The sequence below is a fragment of the Pelophylax lessonae genome, assembly GCF_965119305.1.
Source record: "Pelophylax lessonae genome assembly, chromosome: 11".
NCBI classification, from domain to species: Eukaryota; Metazoa; Chordata; class Amphibia; order Anura; family Ranidae; genus Pelophylax; species Pelophylax lessonae.
In genome coordinates this window covers 151446807-151472624 of record NC_138778.1, presented here as the reverse complement: position 1 = coordinate 151472624, position 25818 = coordinate 151446807, and the positions used below count along the sequence as shown (strand labels likewise).

Here is a 25818-nt window from a genome sequence, read left to right as displayed (position 1 = left end):
CTGTACTCTAGAACATTAAAATTGATGATCTCAAGGTTCATTTGGCAAAATAAGAAACCGAGAATTCAATACTCAGTATTAAGTTAAGGGAAAATGCACGCACCAGATTTTAAAAGATATTATGAAGCAGTATCATTAGCACGAATGGTTGAATGGACTAAGATTAAAAGTGATAAAAGGTGGGTGAAGATAGAGAATACACTTAGTAAAGCACTTTTGAATATTAATATTTGGAATCCACAGAGGTATAGAACACTAGACTTAGATACAAATGAATTGACTAAAAATGTATTTAACCCCCTTAATGACCAGGCCACTTTTTGCAATTCGGCACTGCGTTACTTTAACCGGTTGCCGACTGCGCACAGTATATTTACTGCGGCAGTCAACCCCGGCCAGGCAGAGTGACGTAGATCTACGTCGCTAGCCTGTCACCGGGTTTTGAGCCAATAGCTGGCGAGCGCGCGCCCGCTGAGGAGCGCGCCCGCCTCGGCTCGTTCACAGAGGAGTGCGGGCGTGTGACCGGCGGACCCGATGTCCACCGGTCACTCGCCGATCGTCGGTAGAGCGGGAGAAAGGCGGAGCGGCTTATGTAAACAAGCCTCAAGGTCCAGGACAAGGAAGTATCACATTTATGTATAATACGTAGGGAATTGGACGACCTGGTGGATTTTGGATATTATAATCGTATATTATCCAAAAAGGAAAAGAGGTACTTGAAGCCTAGCTTCAATCGTATACCCACTATATACACCCTTCCAAAAGTCGATAAGGACCAGGTAAATCCACCAGCGCGTCCGATTGTAAATAGCATCAATTCTGTCACGTCAAGAGTGGGGGAATACTTGGACACCTTCCTCCAGGATAGTGTCATTCAAACCAAATCATATTTGAAAGACACTAAAGATTTTCTCTTGGCACTTAAAGACATCAACAATTTGGGTGCTGAGGAAGTCTACTTGGTGACAGCTGACGTATCGTCACTGTATACTATTATACAGCATGACGATGCTCAGTTAGCCCTAAATTGGGCCCTTGCACAAAGAGATGACATCCCAGGTGCTCAGAAGAGGTTCCTAGGCCGGGTTTTATGCTACTGCCTCTCCCATAACTACTTTTGGTATGGGAGTAGATTTTACATACAAAAAAGAGGCGTAGCTATGGGGGCAAAATATGCTCCCAGCCTAGCGAACCTCTTCATGAGCGAGTGGGAGGACAGATACATCTATGCAGGCTGTAGAAAGGAATTGGTATTATACCGTCGGTATATAGATGACCTGTTCTTTATATGGGCTGGATCTGAGGCATCCCTCAGATCGTTTGCAGATCATCTAAATACCAACTCCAATAATATTAAATTGGAGTACTGTTGGAGTACAGAAAGTGTGCACTACCTTGACGTAGAGGTTATGATCCAACAGGGGCAGGTGACTACCAAAGCCTATTTCAAGCCCACCGATAGAAATGGCTATCTCCCAATGTTTAGTGTGCACCACCCCCTATGGTTCAGGAATATACCCAAGGGGCAGTTCCTGAGGATACGCAGGAACTGTTCCAAGGATTCTGATTTCCATAGCAAGTCAAAAATCATCAAGGACCGTTTCCTTGAGAAGGGTTATGACGGTTTGAGGCTGAAAAAACTATACAAGAAACCAGCAAGTTGTCACAAACCATGTGCCTACAGGGACGGACCACCTCCAAAAGTTTGAGTCATGAATGGGGTTTCATAACCGACTATCATGAGCAATTTAGGGAGGTTGAGGAAATCTTTAATAAACATTGGAGAATTCTGACGATGGATAAAGTTTTGGGGGCGGTTATTCCTTCCAAACCCGCCTTTATCTATAGAAAATGTCCGTCTTATGGTGATCGGGTCGTCAAAAAGGTCTTAGATCCACCAAAAAAGCCCACCATGTTTTGGGACAGAAATGGCTTCTTTTCATGCCGTAGGTGCATTTCCTGTAGACAGGTTACAGATAGACAAAGAGGCAAAACTTCCTTCACTTCTAGCGGGAATGGCAGAACATTTGAAATTAAAAAATTAATCACGTGCCAGTCCACCCATGTGGTATATGGGCTAGAATGTCCTTGTGGGAAGTTGTACATCGGACGGACCAAGAGGACCCTTTCAAAGAGAGTATCTGAACATATTGCTAATATTAAAAAGGAATATAAAGATCATAGCGTCTCTCTACATTTCAGACGGAAACACAATAGGGATCCGTCGGGGCTGAAATTTTGGGGTATAGACAAGATTGATGCCACTTGGAGAGGTTCGAACATGGTGAGGGAATTGTCCAAGAGGGAAACTTATTGGATATACCTCACCGATTGTTTATATCCCAAAGGTCTGAATGTAGAATTAGACGTGAACTGTTTTATTAGCAATTATTAATTTAATTTAGTGAAATTTAGTTTATGTGATTTGGTATACAGCTATTGAGAATCTTTTTCCTATTACTTCCTATTTCGTTTTTATTTATATATGGATCGTTTTATATATAAATTTTATGAGGACCTAAAAGCCTCTTGTACATTATACAGTATTAATATGTACTTTTAGAAGAAGATAATATTTTAATTAGTCGATATTATGGTGGTTTGTATTTTATTTTGGTACCCTGCCTCGTTTATCGATTCAATATATGCAAAATCTGTGGGATCTCCATACACTTATTTTGGGATCGGCATAGGTTTGCGGCATCGCATAACTCCAGCCATGAACCTAGGAGGCTAATGCATGGATTAATGTTCATTTTGTGAAATAATATCAAAAGTGGTCTATGAATATTGATAAAAGTTTACATTGTGAAAACAAGAGGAGATGACCGATGGTTTTGCGGCTGTCAGGAGATCTCTAACATATATCGGTATTGATTTGACCAAGTTGGGGTATATGCTGGCATTACCTCTCCTGTGTGACAATGTATGTCTACATAGGGGAAGTTAGCACTGATCAGATTGTGAATAGTTTATATTCCAACGTCCTCTGCATGTCAATGATCTCCTAGGAACCAGCACACTGTCCCTATTGGCGATCGTCATGTTCGCATGATTGACCAACCACTAAGGGTTAAGTGTAACGGCGAGGAGGGAGATAAATAGCCGGGGTGATTTGCATGCTCACGCCCTCAGTTGAAGTCAGCCAATGACGAAACGTGTCAGGGCGCGAGCACGCTATCACCCCAACCACTACGTGCTGTCGGCGAGGCGAAGGCGGAAGTTGCCGAACGCTGACGAGTGCTACCAAGTGTCTGGAATACAGCGGAGCGAAGTTAGGCGAACGAGACAGCGAGATTGTCCGGGGAGCAGCGGCGGTGTCTAGATCCAGTACTCCGGGGACGGTACGACACTGGTGAGCCATTGGTCGCATAACTATCTGGTCATCTCCACTCGTTTATATGCCTGATATTTGTATTGAACATGTTGAGTTTGATGTGAGGGGGATGGGACTTGGTTTTTACAATAAAGTGTTTTAGAACTACTGCCCTATGAGCGTTTTCCCTTTCATACACATGTGATGCTGCTCTGAGTGTTCCAGTCTTCTGTGAGCCTTCCTGAGTGAGATCCTTCTGGGCACCTGCCAGTGTTGATTATCCTGTGGAGTGATCCGGGATGCATATTGATATTTTGAAGGCTCATTGTTTTCAGGCATTCGGTGAGTGTTGACTGCCTAAGGGGTCACGCGGTGTGGTGGAAGTTTGTCATCTATTATCTTTTCACTTCATGGTGACGGGTCATCCCTTTGGATTTGTCAAGATGGACTTTTATATTTATTATTAGCACATCTTTCTCACCTGATTGTCTGATGTTGCACATATTGTATATGTATGCATTTATTTTAAGCGCTGCTTATGTGATACTTCCTTGTCCTGGACCTTGAGGCTATTCACATCTTTTTATCAAATTTGTATTTATCAAAGCAGCTGCTAGATATTGCTTTTTCACTGCATTTACACAGTTTAGCAAGTCCACATCCTCCTACCAGCGCAGGGTGATAGAGATATTGGGCTTTTGTTTTATATTCTCTGTCTTTTTGTTTTTATGTAAACAAGCCGCCTGTCATTCTCCCCTGTGTAAAAATGGAGATCAGACGGTTCTACTATGTAGAACCGTTGATCTCTGTTTTTACAATAGTAGACCTGTCCCATCACAGTTAGAAACACGCCCCTAGGACACACTTAACCCCTCCCTGTCCAATACAGCTAACCCCTTCCCTACCAGTGTCATTTTTGCAGTAACAGTGCATATATATAGCACTGATTACTGCAGTAATGTCACTGGTACCCCCAAAAGTGTCAAAAATGTCAGTCAAGGGTCCGATCTGTCCGCCGCAATGTCGCAGTACCGCAAAAAAAATCGCAGATCGCCACCATTACTCGTTAAAAAAAAAAACACCAAAAATGACAAAAATCTTTCCCTTTGTTAGTAAACGCGATAACTTTTGCACAAACCAATCAAAATACGGTTTTTGCGATTTTTTTTTTACCAAGCATATGTAGCATAAAACAAATTGGCCAAAAATGTTAAAAAATTTTGATTTTTACATTTTTTTTGGGGGGAATTTCATATAAAAAAAAAAGTGAAAAATATTGTTATTTTTGCAAAATTTACGCTCTTTTTTGTTTATAGCACATGATCAAAAAATCAGCAGAATGTGAAAAATATATATTATTTTTTTTCAAAATTGTTGTTTTTTTTGTTTATAGCGCAAAAAATAAAAATTGCACAGGTGATCAAATACCACCAAAAGAAAGCTCTGTTTGTGGGAAAAAAAGGACGTGAAATTCGTTTAGGTACAGCGTCGCACGACCGCGCAGTTGTCCGTTAAAGTCACGCAGTAAAAAAAATCGCAAAAAACCCCCTGGTCAGGAAGGGGGTAAAATCTTCCGGGGCTTAAGTGGTTAACTGACAATTGCGCGGTCGTGCAACGCTGAATAGAAATAAATATATTGGTGTCCTTTTTTTTTCCACACAAATAAAGATTTCTTTTGGTGGTATTTGATCACCTCTGCGATTTTTATTTTTTGCGCTATAAACAAAAAAAGAGGGACAATTCTTAAAAAAAAAACATTTTTCACTTTTTGCTATATAACATTCCCAATAAAAACAAAAATTAAAAATCTAATTTTTTCATCATTTTAGGCCAATTTGTTTTCTGCTACATATTTTTGGTAAAAATAAATTCCAATAAGTGTATTTTGATTGGTTTGCGCAAAAGTTATCGCGTCTACAAACAAGAGGAAAGATTTATGTCATTTTTTTTTTTTACTAGTAATTGTGGCAATCTGCGATTTTTAGCGGGACTGCGACATTGTGGCGGACAGATCGGACCCCTAACTGACATTTTTGACACTTTTGGGGGGACCAGTGACATTACTACAGTAATCAGTGCTAAAAATATGCACTGTTACTGTACTAATGACACTGGTAGGGAAGGGGTTAACCCAGGGGCGATCAAAGGGTTAAATATATGCCTAGGGGATGTTTTCTAATTGTGTGGGGGATGGGCTTACGGAATTAAAGAGGAAGTAAACCCTCCTCTGCAGGTTGTACCTATAGGTAAGCGTATGATAAGGCTTACCTATAGGTACTGTAAATATCTCCTAAACACGTACCGTTTAGGAGATATTTACCTTACATGCAGCCAGTGACGTCACTGGCGCATGCGCTCTGAAGGAACGGCCGCTGGTGCCGTTTCTTCAGAGCCCCGTGCCGTGACTGTCGGCTCCCGCGCGCGTGCACGGGAGTGACGATCCCGGAAGACGGGCCACTGGACATGTCGCCCGTCATACAGGTAAGCGGGCGGCACGGCGGGGGCTCGTTCTAAGGTAGGTATTTCATAATGAGCTAGTATGCGATGCATACTAGCTCATTATGTGTTTCTCTTTCAGGTTGTAAAAAAAAAAAAAAAAAAAGTTAAACGAGTTTACAACCTCTTTAACACAAGGACCTGTGTTCCTAAATAGAAGGATCACAGGAACCCTGTGTTGATTGCTGACAGAATGACGGTCTGCTGTGTTTACAACGGCAGATTGCTGTTCTGTCTCCACGGGGAGTGATCGCGGGTGCCTGATGGCAATCGCGGCCACCGGCCCCTCGGATCAGCCTCCCCGCTGGCAAATGGGTGCGCGCGCGGCCCACGATTGCTCCCGCGTACAGGTACGGCATTTTGCGGGAACCCGCCGACCTGCCGCCATATATCTGCGGTGGCAGGACGGCAAGTGGTTAAGATATAGGACAAAGTATACAAACAAGCAAAATGGGAATATAACTCACCACTTATTTCTTTACCAGGCACAACATTTTTTTTCCCATCGGGTAATGGGGCACAATTTGGGGAATGGATAAAGAACACACAGTTGAAAGATATAATAAAAAAAGAAAAGATTTGCCCATATCAAGAATTAAAACACAAGGGAGATCAGATGATATTGAACGAATGGAGGTACTTGCAGCTTAAGCATTTAGTATTAACTCTACCACAGCCAATTATATCTGAAGAAGACTTAAACCCAATGGAATAGCCCTGTAAACCACAGATAGGTGCGAAGCACTCTACTGGTCAGATCTATAAAATTCTGATGGGGTTGGCAGAGCCGAACCTCCAATTTATTGGGAAATGGGAAAGAGAATTGGGATCATCTTTAGAGGAAAACAAATAAGTAAAATACAGAGAGCAACACATAGCACAGCGGCTGACATAAATACAGTTGAAATGAGCTATAAATGTATGTGAAGATGGTATATAACACCAGAGAGAGAGCACAAAAAAAAACGGAGAAATCTCTAAAGTCTGTTTCTGATTGTTTGGTCAGAGACATTCACACCAGTGGCCTGCTGGAGGTCATTTTGTAGGGCTCTGGCAGTTCTCATCCTGTTCCTCCTTGCACAAAGGAGCAGATACCAGTCCTGCTGATGGGTTAAGGACATTCTACAGCCCTGTCCAGCTCTCCTAGAGTAACTGCCTGCCTCCTGGAATCTCCTCCATACTCTTGAGACTGTGCTTGGGGACACAGCAAACCTTCTGGCAATGGCATGTATTGATGTGCAATCCTGGAGGAGTTGGACTACCTGTGCAACCTCTATAAGGTCCAGGTATTGCCTCATGCTACCAGTAGTGACACTGACCCTAGCCAAATGCAAAACTAGTGAAAAACAGTCAGAAAAGTTGTGTAGGGAGAAAACTTTTAGTGGCCTCCATCTGTAAAACCATTCTGTTTTGGAGGTCGTGTCATTGTTGCCCATCTAGTGCCCCTGTTGTTAATTTCATTAACACCAAAGCAGCTGAAACTGATTAACAACCCCCTCTGCTACTTATCTGAACAGATCAATAGATTGCCGCCTGACACCCGCGATAGTTCCCCGCTGAGAGAGAAGGGCGATCAACTGTTTTAAACACAGCTGACCGTTCTTCTCCCTGCAATGATCATAGAGCCCATGTGATCCTTCTATATAGGATCACATGTCTCTATGTTCATTTCAGAAGCCACGCCCCCCCACAGTTAGAATCACTCCCCTAGGCTCACATTTAACCCCTTGATCACCCATAATGTTAACCCCTTCCCTGCCAGTGTCATTTTTAGCACTGATTTCCTGTAGTAATGTCACTGGTACTCCCAAAAGTGTCATAAATGTCAGTCAGGGGTCTGTCGCAGTCCTGCAAAAAATCACAGATCGCCACCATTACTAGTAAAATAAAAAAAAAAAAAAAAACAATAAAAATGACATAAATCTTTCCCATAGTTCGTAGACGCGATAACTTTTGCGCAAATCAATCAAAATACATGTTGATGATCATATCCCCCCTTAATGTCCTCTTCTCAAGAGAGAATAAATTCAGTTCCTCTAATCTTTCTCATAGCTGAGCTCCTCCATGCCTCTTATCAGTTTGGTTGTCCTTGTCTGCGCTTTCTCCAGTTCTATGATATCTGTTTTGAGAACCGGTGCCCAAAACCGAACTGCATATTCCAGATGAGGTCTTACTATGCATTGTACAGGGTCAAAATTTTTTATTCAGTTTGGAATCTATACTTTAGTTACTATACTAGTACTATATACTACTATACTGTACTAGTAACTCGATATCCTGGGCTTCTGCTCCTGCTACTGAGTGCTCTATAGAAGTGCAGTGCAGGTGTGTTGCCTGCTGCTGTAACAGTGAGTTGGGGTGTCATTTGAAGAGGTTGTAAACCCCCGAGTACTGTTTGTACTAGGGATCGACCGATATTGGTTTTTCATTGCCGATACCGATAGAGTTTTTTACACAAATCTGGTACTGAACATGTTAATTTTTGTTTAATGCTTAATGGCTGGCTTGCTGGCACCCTGTGGTGGGTGGGTGACTGGCTGGCCCCCTGTGGTGGTTGGCTGGCCAGCTGGAACCCTGTGGTGGATGGCTGGCTGGCTGGAACCCTGTGGTGGATGGCTGGCTGTCTGGCACTCTGTGGTGGGTGGGTGGCTGGCTGTCTGGAACCCTTTGGTGGGTGGCTGGCTGTCTGGCACCCTGTGGTGGGTGGCTGGCTGTCTGGCACCCTGTGGTGGGTGGCTGGCTGGCACCCTTTGGTGGGTGGCTGGCACCCTTTGGCGGGTGGCTGTCTGGCACCCTGTGGCGGGTGGCTGGCTGGCACCCTTTGGTGGGTGGCTGGCTGGCACCCTTTGGTGGGTGGCTGGCTGGCACCCTGCAGTGGGTGGCTGGCTGGCACCCTGTGGTGGGTGGCTGGCACAGGGGCTGTGGGTGGCTGTCTAGCACAGGGCCTGTGGGCAGCTGGCTGGTACAGGGTCTGTGGGCAGCTGGCTGGTAAAGGGCCTGTGGGTGGCTGGCTGGCTGGTACAGGGCCTGTGAGTGGCTGGCTGGCTCGCTGGCACCCTGTGGTGGGTGGCTGGCTGGCTAAAACCCTGTGGTGGGTGGTTGGCTGGCACAGGGGATGTTGGTTGCTGGCTGGCACAGGGCCTGTGGGTGGCTGGCTGCCTGGGACAGTGCCTGTGGCTGGCTGGTACAGGGACTGTGGGTGATTGGTTGGCTGGTACAGTGCCTGTGGCTGGCAGGTACAAGGCCTGTGGGTGGCTGGCTGGCTGGTACAGGGCCTGTGGTAGCACATTATGCATTTACTTTGCAGGTAACCAAAATAATTTTTACCACGACAGCTCTAGGAGGTCATGAGATGGAGAGATCAGTTTCACTCTTTTGCAGGGCTTTTTTTTTGTTCAGAAAATAGGTGCATGAACCCAACCACCACACACACACACACACACACACACACACACACACCCCTTCCAAACAACATCAAATAGTAGGTGTGGTCAAATTTCACTAACAGTGGGAGGATCTTAAAGGGGCATTTAACACCACGAATGCATTATGTACAGAGTGCAGAATTCCGTGTGTGTGTGTGTGCGTGTGGGGGGGGGGGGGGGTTATACACAGAGTGCATAAATCAGGGGTGCATTGCATACAGAATGCAGAGTTCAGGGGTGCATTGCATACAGAATGCAGAGTTCAGGGGTGCATTGCATACAGAATACAGAGTTCAGGAGCGCGCCACACACATAGTGCAGAGTTCAGGGGTGTGCTACACACAGAGTTGCCAACATTCTCCAAAAAGTTTTACGGACACTTTGTGTGTAGGCTGAGTAGCATTTTAATTAGGGGTGGGGCATTTATTTGTGGGCATGGCCTTGTGGCAATGAGAAAATGCGGCAGGAAAAGTGAAAAATGGGTGTGGTTGAATTTATGCCTAATATTGGCCATGGAATAAAGGGGGTGTGGTTACATAAGTGATTCTCAACCAGGGTTCCATACTGTTCCCTCCTGGCCCCCTGTGCTATACTGTTCATGCTCTATTGTTCCCTCCTGGTCCCCATTATTCCATTGACTGCACTAAAACACAAATCTCTCACATGCTGCTGCAAAACCTGGAGGGTGGGAACGCTGCTTGTATCAGAAGCCGGGTCAGCCTGCAGTCATCATGACAAGCAGGAGACCCATGCTCCAAACGGTAAATCTCTTCCCCACGGCGCCTGGGGTGCTGCTGATGGGGTGCTAGAATTTTTTTGGGGGGCTATAGCATCCCCCAAGTGCCCACCTGGCGTGGCCCCTAATTTTACCTCTGGTCGGGTCTCTGAGTTGTCGCAGCCTGCTCCTTCCTTACACATGCTGCACATGGCAGACTCAAGGCGCAATCTCCCTTCCAAGGATGGCCATGCCTGCTCATGAGTCTCACCCAATTACACTGTGAGGCAGGCCCACCTGACCTCCTCAAGTCCGCAATACTGAGCCGCTAAACAGCTTTGCTGTTGGGGGGAGCCGGTGGAGGTAGGGGGTACCAATGTCCCAGTCTGAGTGTGTCCTAGGCAAAATCCTGAAAATCCACCAATGCCCGGACATCAGGCTGCCTGATGTCCAGGACATTGGTGGGTTTTTTGGGATTTTGCCCAGAACGCGCTCAGACCGGGATATTGGTCTGATTTCCGGGAATGTCCCGGGCAAATCAGGACTGTTAACAACTATGGGAGTGCAGAGTTCCGCCTTCTTCCACAGCTGCTTACCTCTGCATCCCCAGCCATATCTCACTTTCACTCCTCTTCAGCTCTGACCTTTGCATGAAACCCCTCCCTCCCTTCCACTGCCCCAGCCCCATCCTCTTCTCCCTCCTTTATAGCTCCACCATCTTTCACATGTCTTACTTTTGTTTCTGTATTAAGCTGAAGCCCCCACCTGGCTCTAGTACCTCCCTGCACACTGTAGGTGGCTCCGCCTCTTATGGTGGCAGGGAGATCATCCAGTGGGGGATGAACTGGATGAACTGGGGGATTGTCCCTAACCTGCACTCAGTGGAGGCCGCTAGGGAGATCAGATCTGTGGGAGCCATTAACCACTTTACCACCGGAGGATTTTGCTGTCTTACGTCCAGGCCACTTTTTGCAATTCGGCACTGTGCGCCTTTAACTGACAATTGCGCGGTCATGCAACGCCGCACCCAAACAAAATTTACGTCCTTTTTTTCCCACAAACAGAGCTTTCTTTTGGTGGTATTTGATCACTTGTGCGATTTTTACTTTTTGTGCTATAAACAAAAAAAGAGCGAAATTTTTTTAAAAAATTACAATATTTTTCACATTTTTTTATATGAAATTTCCCCCCCCCCCCAAAAAAAATGTAAAAATCTAAATTTTTTATCATTTTAGGCCAATTAGTATTCTGCTACATATTTTTGGTAAAAAAAAATCGCAATAAGCGTATTTTGATTGGTTTGCGCAAAAGTTATTGCATTTACTAACTAAGGGAAAGATTTCTGTCATTTTTGGTGTTTTTTTTTTTTAACGAGTAATGGCGGAGATCTGCGATTTTTTTTGCGGGACTGCGACATTGCGGCGGACAGATCGGACCCTTGACTGACAATTTTGACAATGTTGGGGGTACCAGTGACATTACTACAGTAATCAGTGCTATACATATGCACTGTTACTGTAAAAATGACACTGGCAGGGAAGGGGTTATTTTTTATTGGTGATCAAGGGGTTAATGTATGCCTGGTGCTTACTGACGTGTGTGGGGGGAGGTGACTGAGTGACACAGGGACAGATCGCAGGTTCAGCTATGCTGAACCCTGCAATCTGTCACTGTCTGTCACTTAGGAAATCCGCCCGCTTTGTTTACACAAGCGGGCGGATCTTCACACTCGATTCCCCGACGATCAGGGAAGAGCGGCGGTGATCACCGCCGCTCCTCCCCTGGCCCGACTCCCGCTGTAACTGAATACAGCGGGAGCGCGCCGCCGAGAGAGGGGAATGTCTGGTGACATAGGTCTACGTCGCCAGACGATAACGAACCACTTTGCCGCAGAAGCCAGACTTCTGTGTTTACAAGTGAAAGTGGTGAGCAGGGAGCAGAGGGTCTGAACTAAAGGTGGTGGAACACCAAGTTCCAGCTGAAAAAAAAAAAAGCGTGCTCTTTTGTATTGTATAGCTAAGGGGGCCTACAGACCTTAGATCTTAGATCAGGGGTCGGGAACATTTTTGACTGAGAGAGCCATGAACACCACATATTTTCAAATGTAATTCCGTGAGAGCCATACACTATATTTCAGGGGTCGGGAACCTTTATTTAATATTCATATTCATGGGCCGCAGCTATACAGTGAGCAGATGGAGCCGTGTGAAAGTGCCTGGAGTCCAGTTGGGAAGAGAGCAGAGCAGGCAGGTATGCAATGAGGCCGGAGTGGTGAAGCGCCTGCAAGCCTGCGAGTGATGGAGGCGAGTATAGGCCCTGAGAAAATGGCAGCCGGTCGCTGAAGGCCTCAGAAGTGGATGTGAGAGGCAGCTCCCGCAGGTCCTCGGGTGTCAGAGGGGAAGGAGATCGTGTCTGTCGGGGCACAGGGTGCGGATGGCAGGTCTCCGTACCGGGCGGTGATTGGCAAGGCCCGCAGATGCACAGCACACGAGACGGCGGCGGTGCCCCGAGTAGGCCGCGGGGTCCATGGAGCAGCAATCTGGTCACCCAGAAACGAATTTAGGGTAGCGGTGGGTAGCCCACAAAGTGTACGGTCGATGGGTGCAGAAATCTCCTTGGCACCGGGCATAACTACACAGATGGCACTGGATTGAGTGGTAGACGCGGCGGAGCTCTGGGACTACACGTCCAGCGCGGCTCACGTCCGGACACGCCCCCCTTTATTAAAGATTTGTCTGCGAGCCAGATGCAGCCATCAAAAGAGCCACGTCTGACTCGCGAGCCATAGGTTCCCTACCCCTGCCTTAGATAGTCATCTTTGGATACAGGAGGTTTAGATACAATCTTCCAAGCCTCTCTACAGTTTATGATGCACAAAAGCTCAGTACAGATGACCTTGACTTGCTAGGGCTGTAAACACTTGGCAAAGTTATACAGCACTGCCTCTGTCCACACAGAATAAAAACAAATCTGTTTTCAGCAGAGTTCCACTTTACTGAAGAAAAAAAGGGAAAAATTTAGCTTCTTTACACTGTTACTTTCCAATAATATGTCCACTACACAGTGGTTTATGAACTTTACGCCCACTATTCACAGAACATCTCTACATGAAAAGAGAAAAAGTAGTGTTCCAAGTACAGAAATGATACCCAAACAACATAATTTGTAAATCATCGGCTTTGCTGTGGCTGAAATCTTCTATTACATTATACACAAGCAATGTTGCCTCTGCTGTGCCAGATTCCAGGAGGAATTGTTTTCATCTGGGATTGTGTAATGGCTGTTCTGTCATGGGGAATTGCAGAGTCGCACTACACCAGGACTATCCTGTTACTGATATCCCAACTAAGTAGAACACTGATAGAAAATATGTGGCTATTGCAATTTGTCTAGTTTCTGGATCATTGCCAATACACTGCAAAAATATATTTCCATTGAGGGTAACACATGATCTGGAGTTACTGCGTTCAATTTTAGCCATGTGTGCATAGCTCCCAGCTGTCCCTCTTTTAGAACCAAGTTATCTGTCCCTTTTTCCTTCTCAGTTGTCCTTCTTTTTGGTCCCATGTATAGACCTCTATAAAAGAATTTACCATTTAACTTCCACTTACCCTCCTATTTGAAGGACCCATGTCCACGTCCAAGACCTGAGCACCACTTCTGCCTGCTTCTGAGCCTCTTTGCTGTGTGCTAGTTTTTAGCCTGTTTCTTCATTGGACTGACTTCACATATACAGGCAGTCCCCGAGTTACAAACATCTGACTTGAGAAAAAGATGACACTAAGCTAAAAAGTGTCTCTCCCCGCGCCTAGGAAGAAAGGTTTGCTAAACCAATGAATAAATGAATGATGAAATAAATAAATAAATAGTGAATAAATAGTGTGTGGCAGCTGCTGTAAAGTGAAAAAGTGAATGATATGAAAATAGCCTGGGCTATATACAGTGCTTGCCCCAAATTTATGAATAAAATATAAATAAAATATAAATATAGGTTTGATATATATAAATGAATAGTGACAATATTCAGTGCTAAGTTTTTTTTTGTTTCAATCTTGGTTTTATTAGCATTCAAAAATTTAAAGATTACAAACATACGTGTAAAGTGTTTGTGAAAGACACACATTATCTAAAACATTTAATCTCGAAACCGTCAACGTATAGTTCTTAACAATATAAATTCATTTTTGTAAGAGTAATTTGTGTTTTGTCTGGTGTCTCTATTTTAAAGTGGACACAAAGCAAAGTCAAACAACTTATCCAAAATCCCTTATATATGGTATAATCTACAGTACTCTATGGTCAGCTACAAAGTGAGTATCCCCCAACCTTATATTCTTGTTTATTCCCTTAAAACCCCTCATTATCCGAGGGAACAGAGAAAATGTGGCGAGAGGAGGGTAGATGGGGGGGGGGAGGGAAAGACAAAAAGAGAAAGAAGACGGGAAAAGAGGAACGAAGAAGAGAAAAAAAAAAAAAAAGGGAGGGGAAGGGGGGGGGGTGTGTAAAGAATCACATCCCCCCTTATCCCTCCCCTAACACCTTATATTCTTAGTGTAATATTAAATGTGACTCACATTCCACCATCTGTGTCAGAGGATTAAAAATCCATATTTATATTTCTCGTGTATTCGTATATCTCGTGAGAAAGGGGAAAAAAAAAAAAGGGGGAGGGAAAGGGAGAAAAAGAAGGGAGGGGTAGAAGCCCCCCTCTCCACACCTCTGACCTCTCTCCCTTTATTATTGTGTTTCTCAAAATTCTCTTTGTGCTCATAAATCACACCTCTCCATAAATACAAAATTGTGCATATCAGTAACCACACACCATTGCCACCATCACACCCAAAAAAAAAAAACCCAACCCCTCCCCTCCCCAAAACCACCAATGTTATTGCTATTCAACTATTGATATCCTATATCCCATAGAGTACTATTTCCACAATAATTCTGTTCAAATCAAAAGGTACCGACAAGCACTTCTACATTTGCAATGTTGACCAAATTTCAATATTCCATTGTGTCACATATTTAAAGTTTTAAATCTTTACAATCTTAATTTTCTTATAATAATTAAAAATAAAGAAAAAGAAAAAAGGGAGAAAAAGAGAAAAAAAAAAAAAAAGGGGGAGGAGGCAGAAATTTCAATGTTTATGTATCTTATCATACGTGAGGCACCGAGTCGGGTCCTGCGCCTATAAGTTGGGAAAATCCCTCTGAACATTGGAAGATATACCATGGCCTCCATCTTAATTTAAATTTGTTTATTTTGTCCGAGGCAATGGCCATGGTCTCTTCCATGTTATAAATATCTCTCACTGTAACCACCCATTCTCTAATTGATGGAACTGAGGTAGATTTCCAATATCTCGGCATTATTAATTTTGCCGCATTCAAAAGGTAGCAGACTATTGATTTTTTATACCTTTGTTCTGCGGCCTCTGTAATATGTAACAGGCAACATTCAGGAGTTAATGGAATTGCTGTGCCCACTATTTTCTCAATCAGCTCCCTGATCTGAGTCCAATATTCAGCTATTTTTGTACACTGCCACCAGATGTGATATAATGTTCCTACTGATTGGCCGCATCTCCAGCACATTTCAGATGTATTTGGGAAGCACTTGTTAATTTTTTCCGGTGTCATATACCATTGGGTAAGAAGCTTATACGCATTTTCTTGAGATCTAGTGTTCCTTGAACATTTGTGTGTCATAGAACACGCTGATGCCCATTTTTTATCTGAGATTGATACTTGTAACGCTTTCTCCCAATTTTCCTTAAATTTATCTGATTTAATTTGTACACTAGAGAGTAACAGCGTGTAGGTATATGACGTCGCTTTTTTAAAAGGCTTTTATTCAGTGCTAAGTTGAGTGATATTCAAAACAAATAATGACACATAAAGTAAAAGTCCAATAAGTAAACCATGATATTAATGTAAATAAATATAGTCTTTAGCAAGTGGTGATTAAAGTGCAGAGTGCTCCGTGCTCAATAATCAAAAGTTTGTGACTTTCGTGGCGTGGATTCCTTTTTTCCAGTGGCTTAGGTAGAATTAAATCACTTACCAGAGGTATTGTGTCTTATGTGCTGTATAGCACTAAGACCTACAGCGCTTGGAGGCCTTCGCGGCCAATGTGGGGTCCCCTTTTGGATACTCCTGGTGGGGTGTAGGCTCGGTCCCTTCTCACCTGGTCTCACTCCTCAGGGTATGGGGTTGTAAAAAGAGAGGCTCCAAATAGTGTAATTCGTTTTAAAAAAGTTTATTTTTCAAACATATTAAAATAATGGGAGCAGAGAAGGCTCCACGGTACATGCAGCCGCTTCCTGGCACTTCCTGGCAGAGTGGCGAGCGGAGTGTTCCGGCTTGCGTTCCACGTTAGTGCGTAGCGTGCCACCGTGCGTTCCAAGACCTTGACGCGTTTCGTCACTTCCTGTGACGTTATCAAAAACTTGACTTACATACGACTCATACTTACTAGGGATCGACCGATTATCAGCAAAGTCAATATATCGAGGGACGATATGCACTTTACCCGATATATCGGAATCGGCCCCTGAGGTTACAGATATTTCAGGAAAGTGCATGTACCAGAGTGATGCCTGCAGCTAGAGGCATCACCCCGGTACCGGTGTCCATAGCCGACGATTGGCTGTCTTGTAATGACAACCGATGTGGCTGAGAAGCCACTCTGCTGTCATTACAAGGATCGGGAGGGGACGTCCCCCCCCCCCCCATGCAGTCTTCAGCAGCTCGCCCGGGTCTCCTGTTCCAGTGGGAGACCCGGGCAACCAGCCTGCACGGCCGCCAAAGACCCGATCAAAGCCGCATTCTGCTCTGATCGGGTCTCCATGCAAAAACCTGGGAATTATGTCATGACCTCACTTCCGGTTACTCGGCGCCAGATTAAAAAAAAAACTGACAGCATTCAAAACAGCCAAACTTGGCATTTTGAATGCTTTTAAGTGCACAGGAGGGGTTTAGGGGCTTTTAGACCCCCAGATCCCTCCACAAGAGTACCTGTCGAGAAAATTTTTTTTTTTTAAATGTACAAAAATATCGGCCGATACCGGTATGCATTTGGCAAAATATCGGTATCGGCAACGGAAAACCGATATCGGTCGTTCACTAATACTTACAAATTGAGGGAGACAACAGGAAGTGAAAGGAAATCCACCCCTAGGAAAGGAAAATCACTCCTGTAAGAGTTCTCATGGGAAAAAAGTGTCTCCAGTAAAGCTTTATCATCAATCCTTGTTTCTACAACTCCAGCCAAAAAAATAGCATAGGGAAGGGTTAACACTCCTGACATGTTTGTTTTGCTGTCTGTGCCCCTGTTCAGAAGCTCCTGATGGCGCTGGTTATGTGAAATGCATTGAGGTTGCGCATCTGCCATCTTTGACGTCATTTCCTGTTGGGTCTCAGATAGCAGGGTGGGTTGTTGGAACCCACGCCGGCTCGGACCTTGCGGCCATCAGTACATATTAGGCTGTTTATGTTGGTGCAAATGGCAGCACCCTACAATGTAAGTGTAGAATCATTTTTATATTCATTTATCTTTTATTATGCAATATTACACTATCTTGGAATATTATACGCTCTGCTGGGTTACGGTGGCTTTTAATGAGAGAATGAGATCTAGAGGGCCAGTATTTATGTGGCTCATCAGAACTGTGATCTGAGAAGTGATATCGGGTGATACCCCTAAATATCTGAGGCATGTTTAACCACTTGCTGGCCAGCCGCCGCACATATACTACGGCAGGTCAGCTCTATTACACAAAACAACGTACCTGTACATCGTTTTGTGTAATAGCCAGGGGGGGGGGGGGGGGAATGGGTCACGCTCTGATTGGCCAGAGGGGGGGCCAATCAGCAGGTCACTCGCGATCGCTATCCATAGAGACAGAACGGCGGTCTGCCTATGTAAACAATTTGTCACAGATGAACATAGGGATCCTGTGCTCCTGCTATTCAGGAACACAGATCTCTATGTTCATCTAGTTAGTCCATCCCCTACACAGTTAGAAAGCACCACCTAGGGACACACTTAACCCTTTGATCGCCCCTGGTGTTAACCCCTTCCCTGCCAGTGTCATTATTACAGTAAAAGTACATATTTTTAGCACTGATTACCGTAGTAATGTCACTGGTCCCCCCAAAAGTGTCAGCTAGGTGTCCGATTTGTCTGCTGCAATGTCGCAGCCATGCTAAAAATTGCTGATTGACGCCATTACTAGTAAAAATAAATAAATAAATGAAAATGCCATAAATCTTTCCCCTAGATTGTAGACACGATAACTTTTGCGCAAACCAATCAATAAACACTTATTGGGATTTTTTACCAAAAATATGTGGCAGAATACATATTGGCCTAAAATTATTTTTTACATTTTTTTTTCATTGGCTGTGTTTTAAAGCAGAAAGTAAAAAATATTGTTTTTTTTTTTTCAGAATTGTCGCTCTTTTTTTGTTTATAGCACCAAAAATTAAAGTCGCAGAGGTAATCAAATACCACCAAAAGAAAGCTCTATTTGTGGGAAAAAAAGGACATCAATTTTATTTGGGCACAGCGTCGCACGACAATTGTCCATTAAAGGAATGCAGTGCCGTGTCGCAAAATATGGCCTGGTCATTAACCACTTGAAACAAATAGAGCTTTATTTTGGTAGTATTTAATCACTACTGGGGTTTTTATTTTTTGCTGAACAAACAAAAAAAGACTGAAAATTTTGAAAAAAACAAAAAAAACTGTTTTTATAGTTTGTTATAAAATTTTGCAAACAGGTAAATTTTCTACTTCATTGATGTGCGCTGATGAGACAGCAGTGATCGGCCCTGATAGGCACTGGTAGGCTGCACTGTTGGGCACTGATAGGCTGCACTGATGGACACTGATAAGGTGGCACTGATGGGTGGCACCGATGGGCAATGATGGGCGGCACTGATAGGTGGCGCTGAAGGGCACTAATAGGTGGCACTCATGGGCACTGATGGGCACTAATAGGTGGCACTGATGGGTGGCACTGATGGGCAATGGTAGGCACTGGTAGGGGACACATGATGGGGCACTGATAGGTGGCGCTGGTGGGCACTGGTAGGTGGACTGGTGGGCACTGGTGGATGGCACTGTTGGGCATTTGTGGCACAAATGATCCCTCTCCTCTTCGGGACCGATGTCCCTCTGACAGCAGCCGGCGATCGTTGTTTTTTTCTCCGCACACTGACAGTGTAAGGAGAAAAAAAACAGTTGATCGCCAGCTGCTGTTTACCTCACATGATCAGCTGTCATTGGTTGACAGCTGATCACGTGGTAAGGAGGCGGGATCGCCCCCGATCTCCGATCGGACGAGTCTTATGGACTCGCTGATCACAGAGCGAGCTGGACGCGCTCCGCAGGGAGTGCACAGGCCGCTCGTTGCCGAGAGGACGTCATTGTACGCCCTCCCAGCAATTCAGGTCGGGGCTGTAGCCGTCATTTGGCTATAGCGCAGACACCAAGTAGTTAAGGGGGTAAAACCTTACGGTCCTTAAGTTGTTAACATTTTTAGTTGGTGAGTGTGCATCTTGTATGCACTGTGGTGGAGCACTAATGGAAGGAGATTTGAGCACTTTATATCTCTAAAGCACGGTGTTTGGAGGATTCAATAAGGACTACACCTTTATATGGATTTTCAATACTTTTATGGACTTATGATTATTATATTGATTTTTTATGTATTATTTGCCTTGGGAAGCTGAAGTGGTTTAGTAGCGGCTGACTTTTTAACAATTATAGTTTAACCACTTAAGGACCGAAAGGTTTTACCCCCTTAACCGGTTTTACCCCCTTAACCACTTCTGGACCAAAAGGTTTTACCCCCTTAATGACCAGGCCATTTTTTGCAATTTGGCACTGCGTGACTTTAACTGGTAATTGCGCAGTCATGCAATGCTGTACCCAAACAAAATGTATGTTCTTTTTTTACCACAAATAGAGCTTTCTTTTGGTAGTATTTGAGCTTTCCTGAGCCGGCAGCCATACTGTTTATGGGCGCCTCTGCGGAAATTTTGCCTTGACAAAAGGGCACGTTGGACATCAAGGGGCAAAGAGACAGGTGCTCATGCACCCTCTGCTCCCCCCTTTGCACGTGCCTGCTGTCACTGATCTCCCTGCATATGCCCTAAAGCTTTTTCAATCTCTACTTCCAGATCAAGAATCAAATGCCTTTATCTGTGACAGAATTCATCGTGCTCTGAGGGCTAAACCCTCCCCCCCGCCAGACAAACCACCCAGGGACATTGTCCTATGCATTGAGGACTTTTTATTCAAGGAAGAAGTACTGCATGTAGCACGCAGTACCAGAAATATAACGTTGGATGGAGTTTCCTTACAAAGCTATCCTGATATTTCACAAGCCACACTGGAAAGATGCAGAAAAATTACAGAAATCACCTCTGTTTTGGCTTGAGCGAGAATTCGTTATAGATGGGGCTTTCCTTTCAAATTGATTATTCCGCACAATGACACAACTTATATCGCTACGTCCATCGCAGAAGGCCAAGATATCTTGATAAAATGAGGTCTTTTGGACCCTGAGTCACTCCCACGTACTCCCCATACACCTTGTCCTATTCCCCAAGGGGTAACAGACACAGAGTTCCTTAATGAGGCAGGTCGCCTGAATCCATCCTAGGATAATTGTTAGCATACTATTGAAGTTTCTTCTTGAAATTTAAAGCGGTTGTACTCATTAAAAAAAAAAAAAACCTGCAGGACAAAGGCATCGCATACTAGCTCATTATGAAATACTTACCTTAGAACAAAGCCCCGGCACAGTCATCTGGACAGTGCTGAGGGAGCTGACATGCTCCCTCGCCGTCTCTTTCTGGTTCGGCGGCTCCGGAGCTGTGAGTGGCCGGAGCCGCGATTATGTCATGCGCGGGAGTTTCACTTTCCGGCAAGATCCGGCAAGGAGCTCTGAAGGTTTAGGAGATATTAATTGTACCTACAGGTAAGCCTTATTATAGGCTTACCTGTAGGTAAAAGTCATATAGCGGAGTATACTACCGCTTTAAGTATGCAGCATTCTGAAAGAAAGGTTCTCACAAGCTCCATACTGACATCTTGTGTCTGTTTTGTAGACCCCCAACCTTTTTTTTTTTCTTTTCTTTTGTCCTCTTTAATAGCAAAGAGTTAGGAAATATACACAAAGTATAGACAAACAATATATGAGAGACATTCAAATATGATTGTTTTGTGTTATACCTTTCTGATACTTAATTGAAAAGAGAATTCCCTACAAAATGAGTTTCTCAAGATATAGACAGTCTGAATCTTTTTTAACTAAATAGATTCAAGAAGAAAACACACCCATTTGGAGCATGTTTTTTTCCTGAACTTTAATATATATATATATGTTTATTACGAAGGGTTTTCACCTGAGGCCTCTAAAGTCCTGCTAGGAACTCACTTTTTTTTTTTTTTTTCTTACCTACAAAGGTTTAAACTGGAGTTCTTTGAATGCAACCAGTGATGGCGAACCTTGGCACCCCAGATGTTTTGGAACTACATCTCCCATGATGCTCATGCACTCTGCAGTGTAGTTGAGCATTATGGGAAATGTAGTTCCAAAACATCTGGGGTGCCGAGGTTCGCCATCACTGCGTGAGTGATTACAAACACTGAAAAAGCTCTCTACTGACATCTAGTGTCTATACTTGGGATAATTTGTTTCCCTTCTAGAGACACAGATGCAGGAAACTTACATGGAGTCCAGTTGTTACTTATAACTATACGGTTGGTATTTATTTTATTTTTATTTAAGGTACTTATAGCGCTGTCAATTTACGCAGCGCTTTACATATACATTGTACATTCACATCAGTCCCTGCCCTCAAGGAGCTTACAATCTAAGGTCCCTAACTCACATACATACACAGTAGGGCCAATTTTTTTTTTTTATACAGGATCCAATTAACCTACCAGCATGTCTTTGGAGTATAAATTATTTCTAACAATACCAATATATGCACAGTTATAAAAACTTGAATTTGTGGCTATGCTGACATGATTTTCCCCCAGTCAGTCAATTTCTCCAAAACACTAGGTTGGAAAGACGGTATTTTTTTTTTTTTTTTGATAGAATTTTTTTGATAGAATTTTTTTTTTCTTAAAGCGGAGTTCCGGGCACGAAAACGTTTTTTCAATAAACATACCCCCGGGACAGTCAGGGCTAGTACATTTCACAATGGCTAGCCTCTGATCTGTCCCGGTTCGCACTTACCTGCAAGAAGAAATACTCACTTATAAAATTTCTTCTCCAGCGTTGCCATCTCTGTTATGGGCAGCTGAAGCCAGCGCGATCCTCTTCTGCGTCCTCTTCCGCGTCTTCTTCTCCCAGAATGCGCCTTCACCAACCCCTCTCGTCACTTCCGGTGCGGCGCCGCATTCCTCCACAGCTTCTGGACATGCCCAGAAGCTGTTTAGCAGGGAATGCGGCGTCGCCCCGGAAGTGACGAGCGGGGCCGGTGCCGTCGCATTGATTCCTGGGAGCGATGACGTTCAGCTCCAAGGAATCATCGCAAAGAGGAAGTGACGGCGGAGCCGCGGTACAGAGGGAGGAAGTGGAGAATAGGTGAGTATTTCTATCTACAATTACAAGGTGAGTAAAAAAAAAAAATATATACCTAACTATCCAATTCCTTTTCAGGTGAAGAAGATCCAGCGGATGGGCACAAAATCGATTAGGTCGATTTTGTGCCCGGAACTCCGCTTTAATGCCTGCTTCTTACTTTACTGCTCAAAATTTTGAGCGTTGTCTTTGTGGGACTGAGTTTGGGACCCAGGTAGTTTTTTTTTTGGGAAGTCACCTCTTCCCAATCCCCAGGTTCATTGTTATATGTTTATATACCTTATCACTTGCATTTGTTATTTCGGAAATTCTTTGTATATTCAGAGTTAACTACTGTGGTACAATATATTAACCCTTTCTTAAGTACTTAATATATAATATATATGTTTTATTCACACTCTTTTCTTATAGTTTGCTGATACTTCAATACACAGAGACATGGAGAGGTAAAATATCGCCATTAAACAACTTTCGCATTATCATGATATATTTAGCTGAAATTAAAAAAATAATCGCCCATCATGACAATTAACACTATTTTGCATAATGTTCAGGTGTTTATTTCCCCAAACAAATGGAAGAAAGCTTTTATCCAATATAAAAAATTAGGTGCTAAGATAATTTTGTTACAAGAAACTCATTTCTCAAAAGAGAACCACCCCACTTTCTTCCATAAAGCATATAACCAGTCTTTTTATACCCTTGCTTCCTCTAACACCAAAGGCGTTGCTATCTTTCTCCACCACTCCTTCCATATCATAGGTGTGCGCAGCCTATTGCATTAGGGTGTGCACCCCAAAGTTTAAATACACATGCATGTGTTTGCCTACATGTACATGGCCCCGATACATTACTCTCCCTGCTAGCAAAGTGAAATAGAAGTGTGTGGCACTTCTCTTATGGCAGAGCAGGTCCGAGGGAGATCTTTCCCATCTCCTCACTGGCAAACAGAGCGATAATGCTAATGTGCCCTAGGTGATTAGGGTGTGCCCATGCACACCCAGCACACCCTGTGCGCACGCCTATGTTCCATATGGAAGTTCGGCAAGTATATAAAGATGTGGACAGTAGATTCATCCTTATCAAAGGTTACTTGGAGGGTAGGGAATTAACAATTGCTAATATATATGCCCCAAATGATGCTCAAGCCACCTTTTTTACACTACTTTTTGATGTCTCACAATGTTACCATATAGCACACATCATTTTAGGGCGTGATTTTAACTCAGTTTCACAACCATTATTGAATTGGAGTAAACAAACCCCAAACTCTAAAGCTTTCTCCAAATCTACTTGTACACATCTTAACACACTACAGCTTATAGACTCATGGAGTCCATTCAACATTGGTGCTCATGAATATACATTTTATTCTCATCCTCACGATTCCTATTCACGTCTTGATTATATTTTTTATACACCCATTATCTCATTGAATTCACGTGACGCCAGCATACACCCCCGTGCATGGTCAGATCATCAAATAGATGCCCTTCGCTCACGTTTTATTGGCCTTTCTTCTACTCCTTATTGATGGAGACTCAATGAATCCTTACTAACAGATTTAAATTGTCAACAAAAAATTACTGCGATGATTGAGGAATACTTTAGATTGAATGCCTCCTCTGACACTTCTCCCACCACCCTTTGGCTTGCCCACAAGGCAGTTCTTCGAGGACATCTCATAAAATTAGTAGCTGACCATAATTAAAGAAAAAGGGAAAAATATCCTAGCCATTACAAAAGACCTCCAAAAGTTATATAAAACACATACCAATACCCATTGATTACAGATATAATCTCTCAAAAACATTCAGAATTAGATTCTCTCCACTCTTACAAAACAGAGAAAGCACTTAGATGTTCAAAAAGGAAAATTTATTTTATCAAGTAACTCTTATTCCAGGACATTTACACGTAAAATTAATCAGTTTTTTAGGCCACCCCATATCTATAAACTTAAAAATACCTTGAATCAAATAGTCACGCACCCACAAGAAATTCTTTCCATTTTTCAAAAATTCTACTCAGATCTCCTTTCTGGCCCCACTTACTCGATCACATCTTCAGATCTTTCATGGCTGGATAAAATCTCAATCCCTTCAATATCCTCCAAGCAACTTGAAAAATTAAATGCCCCATGTACAGAAGATGAAATAACACAAATTATCAAATCTCTCAAAGAAGGTTCAGCACCAGGTCCAGGCAGATTCTGTTGATTTTACTACAAAAAATGTACCCCCCTCCCTGTCCCATATTTAACTTCCTAATAGAATACTAACCTTAAAGGTGGTATATTCCCAGAAGAGATGTTAATGGCCAACATGTCCCTAATACCCAAACCTGACAAACATCATACGTTACCACAAAAAATCAACCAATCTAAGTAATTAACAATTACCTTAAAATTTTTAGCAGATTTTTAGCAAATAGACTATCCTCGATCATTCCCTCAATTATATCCCCCTTTCAATCAGGCTTTATTCCTGGACGTCAAATTAAAGATAACATCCATATAGTGGCTAACATAATTCAGGATGCAAATATGAATACTCAAGCAGTCCTTCTCTTGAGTTTAGATATTAATAAGGCATTTGATAATGTCTCATGGAAATATTAAAATGTAGTCCTACAAAAGTATGGATTTCATGGGTAATTCCTACATGCATTTCAGGCACTTTACAACAACACACAAATAAAAATTTGACTACCAGGTTGCACCTCAGAGTTTTTTAAAACTGGTAGAGGAACAAGGCAGGGTTGCCATTTATTTCCCCTTTTATTCGCACTAGCTATAGAACCTTTAGCCATAGCCATTTTATCACACCCAGACATATGAGGATATAATAAAGGTGAAGGCGCCTGGCCCTTTCTGAAGATACTAAAAACCTGCTGCCCTTTTTAATTGTTAAATAACAATAAATAGGTAAACAAATGGTAAAAAGGCGCTGGTGATCTTAAGTGTCAACTTCCAAACTAATTATTGAGGTATAAAATTATTTGAAGTGTGTAATTATGTGATAAAAACAACTAGAAATTCACATAAAAAATCCTGGTGGCACGTATACCTACTATAAATATAAATATATACTATACTTTTAAATTAATAATATATAACGTGCAAGTGACATATGACATAGTGTGCAAAATAAATATAGTGCTTTAAACGTGCAACAATAAATATATACCATATATTGTTATACACTGAAAAAACAATTAAAAATTGTGACATATATTTAAGTGCTTGAGTGCTTT

At 43.1% G+C, this 25818-nt stretch overlaps 1 pseudogene across 1 annotated transcript in view; it reads left to right on the top strand.

Moving 5' to 3' along the window:
* Positions 1–1795: 1795 nt before the first annotated feature.
* The window catches only part of LOC309566929 (ras GTPase-activating-like protein IQGAP2), a 28816-nt pseudogene continuing 4793 nt past the window's right edge, over positions 1796–25818 (top strand). Inside the window, exon 1 of the transcript in view lies at positions 1796–2284. The product of the transcript in view is annotated as a ras GTPase-activating-like protein IQGAP2 (transcript). The remainder of the gene's footprint in view (positions 2285–25818) is intronic.